At 64.7% G+C, this 14147-nt stretch overlaps 1 pseudogene; it reads right to left on the bottom strand.

The window, feature by feature from the left end:
* Positions 1–340: 340 nt before the first annotated feature.
* On the bottom strand, positions 341–13795 carry LOC120394868 (annotated as a pseudogene).
* Between the last annotated feature and the right edge of the window lie 352 nt (positions 13796–14147).

Genomic DNA, 14147 nt, shown 5'->3' with positions numbered 1-14147 from the left:
GGATGAGGGCCTGCGGGGCATAAAGCCCCCTAGCTCAGGGGAGGTTTCTAGGGCCTCAGAGAGGGGCAGGGGGGTGGGTCACTGTATGGCAGGGCTGGGAGGGGGACCCTCCTGGGCACCCTTCTGGGACCTGGCCACCAGTCCTCTCCCAGGACCCAACTGGGTGCCGCTCCTCTGCCCTCAGGGTGGCCCCTACTTGCCCCGAGGGACCAGCAGCTCCCCACCCCCATGAGCTTGCCCCCACCTCCCCTCAGTGCCCATCCTCCCCCCACCCAGGATGCAGGGCACAGACCCCTCCTCTCACTGCACCCACCTCTGGGAGCAGGGAGTGGGACTTGGCCTTTCACCCACGGCAGCGCCAGGGCCAGACTCAGACTGGGGGTAGGAACCAGGGTAGGGCCAGCGCTGAGTTCCCCCTCTCCGCTTGTTGGCAAAACTACAGTGGTCCAAGAGAAAGTCACGGGCAGAGGGGGCAGCCGGGGGCTCAGACGGGGCTGCTTGGGTTGTGGGGCAGCAGTCCCTGGCAGGGACTCCAAGAGATCCACCTCCCCTGTCTTGCTTCTGTAGCCTTGGAGCCAAACTGCCCCCCGAGCACGGATCCGGGCAGGTTCCCCGCCCAGTGAGTCCTTCAGAGTCCAGGGGGCGCTGGTGGGAAACCCTCCGTCCGTTCCCGCGGCCCAGCTCTCCCCTGGGCTAGCAGGTGTCCGCGAGGTAGTCGAAATGACGGAAGGCCTCCTGCTCGGCAGCGGTGAGCGGGCGCGGCTCGGCGTCAGCGCGGGCGCCTCGGCCGTGAACTCCTCGTCGAAGTTGCTGATGTCCTCACGCCCCTTGATGATGGGGACGAAGGGGGGAGGGAGCCGCCGGGCCAGCAGGGCCTCCCAGTCAATGACCTGAGGGGGGGGAGCGGAGCAGTGAGCGAGTGGGGGTGGCTGCAGCCAGACTGGGAGTTAGCCCTGCCCTTGGGAACCTCCACCAGGCTAGGCCAGACTGGCCCTGGCCAAACCTGGGGCAGCAGAAGGCAGCTGCAGGATGGAAGGCACAGCAGGGGGCGCTCTCCCCTGCTGCAATGCCCCCGTGCAGCACCAGGGGGCGCTGTTGTCTAACATGATCTTAGTCCAAGGGGGCTGCACTTCATCCTGGATATGGGGAGAGGGGGCATCGCCTCCTGCTGGCTGAGCCAGGCATGGCCGTGCCAGCATCCACAGGGGGCATCCCAGCAGGAGCCAGGCTGTAGCCAGGGATGGGGGCTGCAGAGGAGGGTTGTTCTGTCTGGAGTGGGGGGATGGCTGCAGGGCAGGATGTTTGGGGAAGAAGGAGGGGGGTTAACATGCGGGTGGGGACTGACCCTGAAGAATGGCTGCTTCTTGACGTCCTCGGCGTCCCGCTCGCTGGAGCCCAGGCGACGCTCCGGATTCCTGCGCAGGAGCTGGACAGAGACACAGTCACCCTCCAGCGCCCTTCCCCCACCCCACTCTCCATCCCCAGGAACCCCTCCCTGCCCCTGCTCTCCATCCCTGGAGACCCCTCACGCCCACTCTCCATCCCCAGGGGAACACAGACACTGCACTGAGCCACCCTTCCTGATCCCCACCCAGAGCAGAGCCCTGGAGCATGTGGATGGCTTGACCGGATGAGCCATATGCTGGAGGGGCAGGAGCTGCTCCATGCGGGGGGCAGGGCCCCAACCTCCCCTCGGTGCCCATCCCTCCCCCGGCATCTGGCCCCTCCCCCCAGAGCCCACCCCCTGCTCCAACAGGCCCTTCGGGAGCTGCCCTGTTCTCTGGCCCAGCCCTGGCGTGTGTGTGATGGGGTCAAGGCCTGGCGCACTCACCCGGCGCATGACGCCGATGGCCTCGGTGGACAGGAAGCGGGGGTACCGCACCTCGTCATTCACGATGCTGTCAAACACCTCCTCCTCGTCATCGCCTGGGAATGGGGACTGCGGGGGGAGCCGGGGGGCAGGTCAACGTCCTCCCAGCTCAGAGCGACCCCCAGTGCAAACCTGCCACCACCCTGCCCCAAGCGCCCCCCCAAACCCCACTGGCCTGAGCCCACGCACCTCAGTCCTGACCCAGTCCCCCACCCTGAACCAAGTGCCCCCCACCCCATGCCCCCCGCGTGAGACCCAGCCCCTCCCCCAGCCCAAGCCACACCCCCTCCCTGCTGGGAGCACCCCTCTGAACTAGTCCTCACTCTGGCCCCTCCCCCACCTACCTGCCCCTCCAACAGCCGTCCCCCCCCCCCACCAGCCCTGGGGTGGCCATGTGAAGGCCCATGAGAAGACCCTGCCCCCCGACTCACCTCCCCCACCAGCATCTCGTAGACCAGAATGCCCAGCCCCCACCAGTCCACGGCACGGGTGTAGGACGTGTCTGTCAGCACCTCGGGCGCCAGGAACTCGGGGGTGCCACAGAACGTGCTGGTGCGGTCGCCGTAGCCCATCCCTGAGCGGGAACGGGAAAGGGTTCAACCCTGGAGTCCCCCTACTGCACTGAGCAACCCCCTCCCCTCGTAGAGTGGGGGCTACGCCCGGGGCTTCCTCCCAGCTCCCTGGAGGCCACAGACCCACCAAGGCTCCTGCCCCCACTATCCCCCCTTCGACTGCCCCCAAGCTAAGCAGGGTCAGTGCATGGAGAGAGCTCCCAGAGAGGGGGTGGAGGCTCAGCAGGGGGTGCTATCCCCTCAGGCAGGGCTGGCCCCAATACTCCAGTGTGGCACTTGGGGGCGCTGCGCTGCGGAGGGTGGGGTGGGGGCTCAGCAGGGGGCACTGTGCTGCAGGGAGTGGAGGTAGCGTCTCAGCGAGGGGCACGGTGCTTCCATCCCCCTGCAGCCAGATACGCGCCTCTCCTTCACTTCCTGTCCCAAAGTGCTGCGTCCCCTCTGAGTCCTACAGCTGCCACGTCCCCCCACGGCAGTGGCTGCACTCCAGCACTGGGTGAGCCACCCTCATATAAGCAGCTTCTATGTTGCACCCTAGAGGTGGCTGCATTGCAGCAGCAGGTGGAACGGGCACAGAGACCCCCAGCTGCCTAACGGGCCCCAGTGGCAAAGTATCTTGACACTCACACGTAACTGCCCCTGGTAGCCCTGCCCCCATCCCTTGCCCTGTGCCCAGCACCCACCTTCCTTGCACAGGCCAAAGTCTGCGATCTTCACAAAACCCTCCTTGTCCAGTAATAAATTATCCAGCTTCAGGTCCCTGAAGGAGGGTGCGAGGGTCAGGACAGCAGGGAGTCCGGACTGCTGGGATCTATCACCAGCTATGGGAGGGGACTGAGGTCTAGTGGTTAGAGCAGGGAGGGCTGGGAGTCTGGACTCCAGGGTTCTATTCCCAGCTATGCACAAAATCCCTTCCCGGCTGTGCAGAGCAGGGAGACCCATGCTGGACAAGGGAATGTTCCCCCCCTCCCCCGTTGAGTCTCTTACCTGTACACTATTTTGAGCTCATGAAGAAACTGCAATCCGAGGACGACACAGGCGGTGTAAAACCTGCAGGGGATGATAGAGGTGGGGGTGGGTGTCAATGCTATAGCCTGTGCTGGGACAGCGCCTCCCTGCTGGCTCTGCATACAGAGCAAACCCAGCCCAGTGCGGGAGAAAGAGCGGGCTGGGAGCCAGGACTCCTGGGTTCCATTCTTAGCCCTGGGAGGGGAGAGGTGTCCAGTGGTTAGAGCAGAGGGCTGGGAGCCTGGACTCCTGGGTTCCATTCTTAGCCCTGGGAGGGGAGCGGTGTCTAGTGATTAGAGCAGAGGGCTGGGAGCCCGGACTCCTGGGTTCCATTCTTAGCCCTGGGAGGGGAGTGGTGTCCAGTGGTTAATGCAGGGGGCTGGGAGCCAGGACCCCGGGGTTCCAGGCCAGCTCTGGGAGGGGAGCGGTGTCTAGTGGTTAGAGCAGGGGGCTGGGAGTCAGGACTCCTGGGTTCCAGGCTGGCTCTGGGAGGGGAGCGGTGTCTAGTGATTAGAGCAGGGGGCTGGGAGCCCGGACTCCTGGGTTCCAGGCTGGCTCTGGGAGGGGAGCAGTGTCTAGTGATTAGAGCACAGGGCTGGGAGCTAGGACCCCTGGGTTCCAGGCCAGCTCTGGGAGGGGAATGGTGTACAGTGCTTAGAGCAGGGGGCTGGGAGCCAGGACTCCTGGGTTCCAGGCCTGCTGGGACTGCCAGCAAGGCCCTGTGGGCTGGCGCGTGGCTGCCCCGCACTCACGTGGCCCGTGGCTCAGTGAAGACGTCTGTGTGGATGTGCATCATGAGGTCGCCGCCGGCCGTGTACTCCATGACAAAGCAGACGTGCTCGGGCGTCTGGAAGCAGGCGAAGAGGTTCACCAGGAACGGGTGCCGCGAGCTATTCACCGTCTCGAAGATCCGCTTCTCGCACATCAGGCTGCGGGGGAGGGGGGACATAGGCAGGGGTGGGGTGAGGGAGACGGTTCCCCAGCCCCTCTGCCCCCAGCAGGGGTCTCCAGAGGGGACTGGCTGGATCTCCATGGCACCGGGGGTGGGGGGGTGCCGGGCACTCACCTCTCCACCTCGTCCCGTGCCACAATGTCCCCCTTCTTCAAAGCTTTGATGGCGTAGAGCTCCCCTGTGCGGCTGTATTCGGACAGCAGCACCTGCAGCCACACATAGCCGGCGTTAGGGGCCGCACTGCAGCTGGGGGCCAGGGCTCATGGGAGGGGAGTGGGGTCTAGTGGTGAGAGCAGGGGGCTGGGAGCCAGGACTCCTGGGTTTTCTCCCCAGCTCTGGCAAGGATTTGTGGCATGACTGGGTGCAAATCACTTGTCTGCTGGGAAGGGCCTGGACTGGGTGGGGCGCACTTTAGACTTCCCGCCACAGACACAGTGGTGGGGGCTGCAGCTGAATGAGTGGGGGGGAATCTTTGGGGGGTTGCTGGGGGGAGGGGCTGGGGGAAGGGGCGCGGGTGGGGCTGGGTCCAAAACTCACTTTGTCGAAGTGCCCGCGTCCCAGCACGGCCAGGAACCTGAAGTCATCCAGCGTCAAAGGCGTCGTCCTGGGGGGCAGAGGCAGAGTGAGAACCGGGCACCGCTGCGGCTGGCAGCCGGTGTGCGGCGGGTAGGGACCTGCGCACCATGGGGCAGGGAGTCCCCTTACCCCTCCCCCGGCCCAACCCTGAGCAAGGGGGACTGCGAATGTTGCCCCCCTAATCCCCACCCCCTCTGGGGAGAGAAGGGCCCCAGGAGGGGAGGGTCTGCTCGCTTCACCCCTGCCCCCCACACAGCCCGACCCCCTCTGTCAGTCAGCTCTGGGCAGTGAGAGCCCCTGGTGGAGGCTGAGGGGGACAGGGTGGGACCCCGTGGGGATGGGGTGACAGTGCCAGCAGGGGTCCCAAGAGGCAGCTCTGGGGGCAGGAATGGGACTGACAAGTGGGTGTGGGGGCAAGGCAGGAAGTGGGGGTGGGGCCAGCAGGTGGGGCTAGGGACAAGTGGGGGAGGAACTGGGTCAGCGGGCAGGAGAAGGGCTTGTGATGGAGGGGCAGGGCTAGCAGGTGGGAGAGGGGCCAGTGATACAGGGGTGGGGTCAGCAGGTGGGGGAGGGGCTTGGCATGTGGCAGGTATCAAGCTGGGTGGGGCTCTGTTGCCAGCCTTGTCCCCGGAGTGGCTGGGAGGCTGGAGCAGGGCTGGGGGAAGGGGTCCCCCCCTGCCCTGGGGGCAACCTCCAGTGAGGTGCGTGGGGGGACAGTGGCTGGGGGACAGCAAATGGGGCTGGGAGGGACCCTGTGGTCTCTGGGGCTGGGCAGGCATGGGTGGGGGAGATGGGGGGCAGCATGGGAGCAGGGGTCCCTCACCTGTGCAGTGCGCTATTCCCAGGCCTTCGGGTGTCTCCTCCCAGCACCAGCTCCTCATCTCCTACTTACGGGCTCTGGGGGACAGACGGGGGTGGGGGGTCAGGCAGACAGGTGCTCACCCAGCCCCCTCACTGCCCGCTGCACCAGGTGTAGGGGGGGAGCTGAGATGGCAGCACCATCCCATGGCAGCACTGGGTGGTGCCAGAGGCTGGAGGGGTGAGCTCCGGGGGTCAGCAGGGCCTAACCTTCCCCACTGGGCTACAGAGGGGCCCAGCCATGAGGCAGGGAATCTCCATCTACAATCCCCATGGACTCTGGGTGCAGCTGATGGCAGCCCTGGCAGACAGGAGGGAGCGAGAGTCGGGTCCCCAGTCGCTGGTGGCAGGGGGCCCGTTCCCTCCCCTGGGCTCTGACTGCAGGGAGCCCCGGGGTCTGGCACTGGTTCCCCGTGGGGCTGGGTGTGGGCTGCTGGGTCCCCATAGCTGGTGCTGGAGCCTAGTGTGGGCGGTTCCTTGGGTCTGGCACTGCTGCCTGGCGCCGGGGACCCGGCCCATCCCCGCCTTCCCCGGGAGCTGCTCTAGGCACCGGGCTGGCGCCTTGAACCCCCAGCTGCCTGGAGCTGCTCTAAGGGACAGGACCAGCCCCGCCCGTGGCAGGGGGAGTCTTACCAGTGCGCCCCTCTCCGGTCGCTCCCCGCCATCGGCCGGCTGGCCTGGCCGCTCCTGCTGCGGCTTATCAATGTCCAGGTTCAGCTTCTCGATGGAGAAGTCTCTGTGGGGCAGGGAAGGCGGGGGTCAGAGGGGAAGACCCAAGGGATCCCCCCATAGTCCCCTCCCCCCAGATCCCCGGAGCAGCTGGAGCTGGGCTGGTGGGTCTGACGACAAGAGGTAGCTGCCCCCTTGTGATCCCCCCCTGTAAGCATTTGTGGGGCGGGCCGGGCAAACCTCCTGCCCCTTTCCACAGCTGGGCGGTGAGGCACCCCCAGGCTCCTGGCAGTATCTGGGCTCTTGCCCCACAGATCTGGGCCCCCCCATCACCCCTCTGGGGGGCAGCTTGGACAGCCTGCCGGGGGTGTGGGGCCTGTCCCTCTATCCCTCCATTGCGGGAGGCTGTCCCTGGGGGCACTGCCCAACCCCCCCAGAGCGAAGGCAGAATCAGCCCCCCAGGGGGCCATGCCAGGTGCGGTGAGCTCCAGCCCCCCACTCCTCCCGCTGCCCCAGGGACCCCCAGGGGCTCACCTGGCCAGGCCGTGGTGGCCCTCAGAGCCGGGCCCGGTGGGCACGTGGGCCGAGGGGCTGTAGGCGCCAGTGGAGCTGGTGGTGGGCAGGAGGCGCCGCAGCAGCCGCACCCAGGTGGCGATGTCGATGTTCATCTGACGGGCGCGCAGGAAGGCCTTGCCTGGGGGTCAAAGGTCACGGTGGGACTGGTCCCCCCATACCTCCAGTCACCCCCAGATCTGCTTTAGGGCTGGGAATGCAGCCGAACCTGGAGCCTCAGCAGCAAGAGGCTTCAGTGCCCAGTGCCCGTCCCCTAGGGGGATATGGGGCAGAGCCCAGTGTCAGCCCCCAAGGAAAGGGGAGGGGCATAGGGGGCAGAGCCCACCCCCACAGGGAGGAATGGGGATATGGGGCAGTGTCAGCTCCCAATGGGGGAGGGGGACACAGGCTGGCACCCGGTGCCCACCCATATCTCTGGGCTGGGGAGCTCATGCAGGACCCCCCACCCCGGGGCGTGGGCCCTGCATTTGGGTCCTGTCCCCATCTCCCCCCGAGACTGCACCTTGCTGCTTGGAGAAAATCTTCTGCCTCTGGAGCTTGGGGATGCGCTCGATGACAGGGTCAAAGAAGGTCACCTGGGGCGGCAAGAGACCGGGGTGAGGGGCTGGGCCCGGAGGGGGGGCGAGGACAGGGTGAGGTCACTGCACTCCCCCAACACTGCTCTGTTCCCCGGGGGCTATGGGGAAGCTCCCACCCCCCAGTGCAGTGGGGCCAGCAGAGGCCCCGCTCCAGCGAGCCCATGGGGTGACTGGCCGTGTATGGAGGAGTCCAGGGGCCAAGGGGCTTCCCCCCCGCCAGTGAATTTACCTTGATGGGTGTTGGGAAGGGGACATGGCCAGTTCCCCTCACCCTGGGTTCTGTTCCCTGCTCCCCCCTTCCCAGGACTGCTCCCCACTCCTTCCCCCCAGGGCCTGCTCCCCCTCCCTGTTATCCCGAATCCGCCCCCCGCAGGCATCACCTCGGCTAGCAGGGTGCCCTGGGGCTCCAGGTCCAGGTGGATCTCGTGGCGTTGGTTGTCCAGGAAATCCTCCAGCTTGAGGTGCTTCAAGGCACAGAGGCTGCGGTAATCCCGCCAATACACCGAGATCTCCAGCTCCCGTGCCTGGGGGACAGAACCAGGGGTGAGAGAGGCCCCAGGGCCCCAGCCAGGGCTATGGGGCAGCTGGGGGTGGGGGGCAAGGCAGTGCAGAAGCCCCACCCACTACCTGGCAGCTCCACCCACAACCCCCCCCCAAAGGAGCTGGATATTTGGGCTAAAATGTCCAGCAGTAAAACAGCTCCCAGCACTGGTGCCATCATTAGGTTCCAGTGTTAACAGTTTCCCACTGACCTGGGGCCATTTTAACCCCTTCCACTAGCTGTTCTGCTGTGGCTCAGCTGAGTTTTGGAGTGGGGGGGCGCGACTACAACTCGGTTAGAGCTGGAGTGCGGACGGGAGCTGGCTGTGCCCTGCTAAACACTTCGGGCTGGGGGAGGGCCCGTCCACACTACAAAGTGTGACAATGTTGGAAGCAGAATCAGGGCTGGTCCATGTCGGAACCAGGTGCCCTAATGCGCTTAAGAACACAGGGTCCGGGGGGACAGAGCAGCTGAGCACTGGAAGCCCAGCTCTGTTCACTTACCAGGCTTGGAGCCCGGCAGTGCAGCAACCAGGCTGCTGGGGGTCAGGACTCCCGGGTTCTATCCCCACTGCTGGGAAGGGAGTGGGGTCTAATGATTAGAGCGGGGGGGCGGAGGGCCAGGACTCCTGGGTTCTATCCCTGGCTCTGGAAGGGAAGTAGGGTCCAGTGGTTACAGCGGGGGGGTGGGGGGGTGTTGAGGGTCAGGACTCCTGGGTTCTATTCCTGGCTCCACCTCCCTCAGCGAGGCTCATCTGATTCGCGTGCATGGCTGCCCGTTGACCAGACCCAGCGTTCTGGAGCAGCAGGGCCCGACGCACTCACCCTCTCCAGCTTCAGTGCGAAGGTCTGGTTCCAGGCCTGCTGGCCCACAGGCTTCCAGGCCGTCTGCCCCATCACGGTGTTATCCAGCTTCAGCACGGCGCTCACCTCATCTGCGGGGAGAGGCGCGTCAACCCCTCGCCATCCTACCGCTGCCTCCTCGGAGCTGGGCCCTGCCAGCCCAGCATTGGGGAAGCTCCCAGCACACAGTGCATGGCTGGGCAATCTTTTTGGCCCGAGGGCCACACTGGGGTTGCAAAACTGTATGGAGGGTTGGGTAGGGAAGGCTGTGCCTCCCCAAACAGCCTGGCCCCGCCCCCTGTCCAGCCCCTCCCACTTCCTGCCCCCCTCAGAACCGCTGACCCATCCAACCCCCACTGCTCCTTGTCCCCTGACCGTCCCTTCCTGGGACCCCCCGCCCCTAACCACCCCCGGGACCCCACCCTCTATCCAACCCCCCTGCTCCCTGTCCCATGACTGCCCCATCCCCTATACACACCACCGCCCCCTGACAGGCCCCGCCCGGGACTCCGACGCCGATCCAACCACCCCGTTCCCTGTCCCCTGATCGCCCCAGAACCTCTGTCCCATCCAACCCCTTCATTCCCCATCCCCTGACCCCTATCCACATCCCTGCCCCCTGAGACTCCCACGCTTATCCAACCACCCCCACACACACACATCTCCCGTCCGCCCCCCAGAACCTCTGCCCCATCCAACCGCTCCTTGCTCCCTGTCCCCTGACTCCCCCCAGAACCCCCCATCCCTTATCCAACCCCCCCGGCCCCGGCCCCCTTGCCATGCTACTCAGAGCAGCATGTGCGGCCACTGTGCCACCTAGACACGCTGCTGCGCTGCCCTGCAGGAGCATGCAACCCCGCCATCCAGAGCACTGCATGCGCCGCGGCGTGGCTGCGAGGGAGGGGGACAGCAGGGGAGGGGCCGGGGGCTCAAGGGCCGGACAGGACAGTCCCGTGGGCCGTAGTTTGCCCACCTCTGACATAGTGCGCACCACGGTAAATGCTATTATGCCAATAGCTACAGGGGGTGCTGTTACACAGCCCGATGCTCTTTGCGTGCGAGTAAGTGTTCAGCCTTGGGAGACACACTGCGTGTTGCTGGTGGCACTGTCGTGCCCATGCTTCGCGGAGAGCTGCTGCAAGTGGCAGGGGAGTCTGGTCCCAGCCTGGGTCTCTCCAGCAAGAGTCAGTGCTTGGGGCAGAGTTGCTTCCTGGGCATCAAGAGTTGGCGCAGGGCTGTGGTCCTGGGTTGCCCTGAATGCTACTGTGCCCACCTCTGCCCCAGGACTGGGGCAGAGACAATAAATTAATTCCATTGAGGGACTCCCCAGACTCTGTGTCATGATTTCTCCCCCAAGGGGAAACCGCCCTGCCTTGTGCTGCGGGGAGTGTGCCTGGGTGATAATGCCAACGCCCTCCGAATGCCTGCCAGCTGACAACTCCTTACAGCCACCCCCTGCCCCCATCAACAACCATCCTCCACCTCCAAGCCAGCCTTGTGCTGAGGCAGACAGGGTCTAATCCATCTCCCCCTCCTTTACCCCACACAGCACCCCCGATCCTCCCCATCCCTCTACAGCACCCCTCCAATTTCCTCCCACATCCCTCTGATCCCCCCTCCCCTGCAGCACAACACCCTCCTTCGGTCCCCTCCCTCTGCAGCAATCCTACGGGATCCCCTCCCCCATCCCCACCTGCATCCCTCCAATCCCCTCACCCAATCCCCGCTGCAGCACAACACCCCACCCCCGGGTGTTCCCAGTGAGGGGCAGGAGGAGTCACAAGGAAGCCTTCCCAGGATGGGCAGCCCAGTCCCCTTCCTGGTCTTACTCCCAGGAGGGCTGCCACCCCTCATCAAGTCACTGAGCCCGCTGGCAGCTTCCTGGGTCCTGCCAGCCACCGGCCTCCAGGCATCCCGGCCCAGCGTGTCTAGGGCAGGCTGGTAACCTGGCCCCTTCTACCCCCCAACAGAGCCTGGCTGGAGGACAGGTACTATTCGCTGGTCTGCACTGGGGGCTGGAGCCCCTCCCCCATTTCGTTAGTGAGAACATTCAACGGGGCTGGACCCAACAGTGATCCAGACGACACCCCAGCCAAGCCCTGCCCCGTCCCCGCCCCACACTATGCCCAGCTACCTAGCCCCCCCTTGAACTCCTAGCCCCCGTCCTGCACAATGCCCCCACCACCACCACTGCCCCATGCCCTCTGGCCCAGTATATCACCCTCAGCCTTCGGTTCTGCTCCTGGAGCCTGCACTCAAATGCATGACAACGTCACATCCAAGGTACGTGTCAGTTAGCTCTGAGCTGGGGGTCCTGACTCCCAGCACCCCTGCTCTAACCACTAGACTCCCCTCCCAGAGCTGGGGGTAAAACCCAGGAGTTCTGACTCCCAGCCTCCTCCACCCCATCAGACACCTTTACCAGGAGTGTAGAGAAGGCAGGTGACCTTTTGTCCCTGATGTGGGGCAGATGCACCCCACTCCCCCCCAAACCTCTATGCAGGCATCAGAGCCCACCCCGGCTCACTCACCCTCTTGCGCACGGACGCCTGCATGGCGCCCAGGCCAGAGTTGTAGCTGCGGGCGGTGGACTCCAGGTATTCGAAGTAGGGCTGGCACATCTGCAGGAAGGTGGGCACGGCCTTGGCAAACTGCTCCTTCGGCATCCTGTCCCTGCTGGAAAGGCAGCGGGCACCCGGTCACGAGGGGCCAGAGGAGGCTCGTTGGCACCGACGGCAAGTGGAGACCCCCCCCCTGAATCACAGGGCCCCAGCGCCAGGATGGGGCATGTGGGTCAGCAGTGACTGCAGGACAAGAGCGCCCCCTACTGCTCCCTGGCTCCTCACTAGCCCACTCCTGGCCCTGGGGAGCTGCGAGTTCTGCGTCTCCAGGGGGTACCGCACCAACACCACTCCCCATTCTGCCCTGGGGCTTAGGGTGCCCACAAGCCCCCTGGCAGAGAGCTGGGCACCCACAGCTCCTGTTTGATACAGACCGGCCTCTTCCAGCGGGCAAAGGTGGCTCCTGGAACCTCCGCTCCCGGCTGGGTCAGATCAGAGGTGACAGGTGAATTCCCCTTTTCCCCTGGAGGGCAGACCCCTTGCGGGGCATGGCCTCCCCACCATGTGGGGTACTGCCCAGATGAGAACCTGGCCCCTCAGCAGGACAGCTGGAATCCCGGCATGGCACTGCCCAGAGCAGGAGCTGTGCATGGTAGACTGGCTGAGAGATGCTGTGAGGGGGGTGTCCGCTTGGTCGGGCATTAATCCTGCCCAGCACTGTCTGATCCAGTGCGGGCTCCAACCCATCCTGGGTCCATCCTCCCCTGCGTTCCCAGCCTCCTCGCCAGCATCAGCCGCTCTGCCCAGCTCAGTGCTACCTGGACCCCTCCCTTCAGCACACAGAGCTGCCTGGGATGGGGTGGAGCTGAACTGACCCACCGCCCCCACCCTGCTGCCAAGCTGCCCCTACGTCTGCCCCCACCACTTCAGCCCCCTCTCCCACTGCCCCTGTGCCAGGCTTCCCTTAACACTGCCCCCACCCCTACCCCCTGCCAGCCCCATCTCTCCCACGGCCCCATCTGTGCCAGGCTTCCCCTCACCTCACTCCCACCTCTGCCCTCATGCCAGCCCTGTCTCTCCCCACTGCCCCCAACCACTGCTGCCTCTGTGCCAGGCTGCCCCAACCACTGCTGCCTCTGTGCCAGGCTTCCCTTAACCCTGCCCCCACCGATGCCCCCATGCCAGCTCCTCACTCCCCACTGCCCTCTGTGCCAGGCTTCCTCCCCTACTGCCCCCACCTTTACCCCTCATGCCAGCCCCTTCTTTCCCCACTGCCCCACCACTACTGCCCCTTAGTACCAATCCCTTTCCCCACTGTCCCCTGTTCACTGTTGGCCCACTTCTTTGCCATACACCCTCCTCCCCATTGCCCCCAGGCTAGGTGCCCTCCCCTCTGCCAGTCACCCCCCCACATCCCCACATGCCAGGCCCCTCCAGTGCCAGGCGCCCCCACCCCCACACCTGTAGAGCAGGTATGTCTGGAAATCCTCTGCTTTCTTCAGCAGGTACTTGAGCTTCTCCATGACAGGGGTGAGCAGCTCTTCCAGCGTGAGGTTCTCGTGGGTCGGGGATGGGGCCTGCGGTGCCGGGCAGCTCAGCCAGTGAGCTTCAGCCGCGGGCGAAGAGAAGAGGCCGCGCTCAGGGCTGCAGGGAGCCAGGCTCGCCGCGCTGCCTGGGCTGAAGCACTGGGCCTTGGCAGAGCCCTCTGGGCAGAAGGTGCCACTGTACCCCTGCTTGCCTGCCATCCCGGGGTCCCGGCTCGGCGTCTGCAAGAGAGGGAGCCGCTGAGGCTTGGGCAGGGGGCCGTGGAGCAGCCATTACCTGAAGGGACCGGCCAGGAGAGCGGGTTACTTGCCCTGCCCCCCAAGCCTGATGCCGCCAGTCCCCCGTGCATCTCCCAAGGGCAGTGGAGAGCGTGCCAACTCGGGGGGTGAAGGCCTTGTCTACACGGGGAAGATAATCTGAATTAGCTAACAGGGCGAATTCAAACCAGATTAGCCCCCCGTCCAGACACTCCCATTCCAGATAGAGGTGCCCTCAAGCCGGATTCGCCCTGGCTGTGGAGAATCCCCGGGAGGGATCAGGCCCTGCCCTAGGTGGGGAAGAGGGGACAGGCCCTCACCTGCCCCCTGCTTTGGCGGTCTCAGGATCACCCAGATGTGCTGCCAACCCTCCTGCCCCAAGGTGCGACGACACATTTCGAAACCCTCCCATTTTGCAACCAGTTGCAGTTTCTGCCGCACAACGTAACCATCTGGGCTCCTGCTCAGGACTTGCTGCCGGCTGGTCCATGGGGTTGCGAATCAGGAGGGACAGGGTTTGTGGTCAAAAACACTCACATTCTGCTTCCTCCTGGCTAATGTGCCAAACTGACCTATTGCAGGGTTCTGGGGGGTTCTGCATTTTAATTTAATTTTAAATGAAGCTTCTAAAGCATTTTAAAAACCTTATATACTTTATATACAACAATAGTTTAGTTATATATTATAGCCATAAAAAGAGACCTTCTAAAAATATTAAAATGTATTACTGGCATGCAAAACCTTAAAT

This window comes from Mauremys reevesii, unplaced genomic scaffold, assembly GCF_016161935.1.
Source record: "Mauremys reevesii isolate NIE-2019 unplaced genomic scaffold, ASM1616193v1 Contig81, whole genome shotgun sequence".
NCBI lineage: Eukaryota > Metazoa > Chordata > Testudines > Geoemydidae > Mauremys > Mauremys reevesii.
The sequence above is the reverse complement of the archived record's forward strand: the minus strand, read 5'-3'. Positions and strand labels throughout refer to the sequence as shown.